Here is a 2229-nt window from a genome sequence, read left to right as displayed (position 1 = left end):
GATGTCCACGCGGGGTGACATAGCACTGCCAAGCATCACGCCGGCCGGGCTGGACCAGCCCGGTCCCACCTGGCCATCCCCGAGCTGGTACTCGCCCCCCCCGCGCTCGCCCAACCACTGCTGACACCGGGCAGGAGAGAAATGTTGAGTCTGAAATTTCCACCCTGGCCTCTGCTGCTCACAGCTCTCAGAGCAGCTCGTGGTCAGCAATTTTCCACCTTTAGCTTCAGCCGAGAGGCAGCTTTTGAAGTTTGAGTCATCCTGGTTTTCCTATTCTTGTGCTTCATAAACAAAAGCAACACAGTGCCCACGCCGCCCATCAGCGAGAGGGGAAAGGGGCAAACCCGAGCGACACAGGGCCCTTCTCCGGGCAAAACCCCGGGCAGGGGCAGGTTGCTCCCTCTGGAAGATCTGGGCTGCAGCTCATTTCACGGCTGTTACCAAACACCACCGTTCCTTGTGTTGTACATCCCGGTCCTGTCCCCACTGCAGATGAAGATGAAGCTTCCAGTGGCTTCCCAGGAGACCGGGAGATGTGGCTTTACATTGCCACAACAAGAATTTCTGCTCAGCGCAGTCTTTATATCCAACATTAAATACATGTTTGTTAAAGTTTCCATCAGCTCAGACTGTCCATTCAGGCTGCCTGTTAATGCATTTTATAATAGTATCTAAGTCTGTTTAATTTATTTTCTGTATCGGTAGCACTTTTCTGCCCTGGCTGCTACAACACAATAGCAATATCTCCTAGAGGTTTAGGTTATTCCCTTTCTCACCTCCAACTAAGCACTTCTGACTGAAGCATGCCTATACCACAGAAGCTGCATCCACACTCGGGCCATGGAAATGTATAAACCCCCTGGAAAATGGGAGTGTGGCCATACCCCCCTTCCCAGTACCTCCCTGGAATAGAAAGCCGGCTGAGCTCTACCTCAGCAACTTGGCTGGGTCAGGATCTGTTGTCCCAACCGGTGCCGGCGCCAGTGCCATCTCTTGCAAAAGGGTCCTGGTGTTTTACAGAGATCCTGGAGGGTTTGGCAGTTGGTGATTAAGTTTCCTTCTCTCCCCACCCTTAAACCCCACGGGCCTGCTATCAGCAGGGTCGGCCAGGGTCGGCACACGGCCTGGCGTGCCGAAGTCACGACTCCTGGGATTCAGGGTGCTTCCTGCCAGGCTGCGCTGCACTGCACAGCGTGTTTTATATGCCTGCTCGTTCGATAAAAATAAATCTTCATGTTTGCAGTTTGCTTTAAACTACATCAAGGTGTCAGCTGAACTGACGGCTCCCTCTGAGAAACGACTTCAGTAGGTGCCGGCAAATTGCTCCCGGGTGAGCCTGGGATCAGCCCTGCAACGGGAGATACTGGCAGGTCCCAGCCCGGAGGGAGGAGACCCCAGCTGCCTTCAGCCCCTGCCCCAAACTTTCATCATTACAGAGACACTCGTTTCTCTCCTGTTTGCACCCAAAGGTCCGTCATGCAATAACACCCCTTCAGTGCCCATGAGACCTCACGTGCCGGCACAGACCCAAGGACAGCTCCTACAAGCAAGCTACACCACCAGGACCCTCTCTCCTTACCGCCAGCAGGCTGCACCCCGCCCGGCCACAGCCACCATGGCCCCTCTCCCACATCATCCAACCCCATCCCCCTCCCCTGTCAGTCCCCGCAGCAATCGGGGGGTCCCTCCCTGGGAGCGCAGTGAGGGGGGCCCAGGACCTGAGCCCCCATCTCCTCCATCCAACATCTTGCTCACACGACCGTTCTTCCTCGCCGCACTGACGCTGCCCAAGGCCAGGCTACGCCGCAGAGCTGTGTTTAGGTCAGGTGTCACTGGTGGCAGCTGTCTTGTTGAATGCGTGAGCTGCTTCGTTTTGCCTTTAACAGGATTGTCCCCAGCTCAGGGTGCAGGCAGTTTTCCCATGTGAAGGGAACCCTCCAGAGCCACTCGCCGAGGCTCTGGGAGCGCCTGGAGGTGGTCCAGGCTGTACCCAGCACTGTGCAGCCTTTTTCCTCCTCTGGTGCAAATGTAAACAGAGCAGTGTCCTTGCGGTCGTCTCCTACCGACACAGATCTTGCATGAATCTGGGCTGAATCCAAATGATCTTATCTGTGCAGGAGACTGAGGATTTCCTACCGCCAGGCATTTTTGACTGTTCAAACCAGAGGCAGCCCCGCGGGATGGGGGAGGCGAGGGGGGGTCGGGCCGGGGGCGGAGGAAGGTGGAGCG

The sequence above is a fragment of the Pygoscelis adeliae genome, unplaced genomic scaffold (assembly GCF_000699105.1).
Source record: "Pygoscelis adeliae isolate BGI_AS28 unplaced genomic scaffold, ASM69910v1 Scaffold445, whole genome shotgun sequence".
Classification (NCBI taxonomy): Eukaryota; Metazoa; Chordata; class Aves; order Sphenisciformes; family Spheniscidae; genus Pygoscelis; species Pygoscelis adeliae.
Note: the sequence above shows the minus strand (reverse complement) of the source record.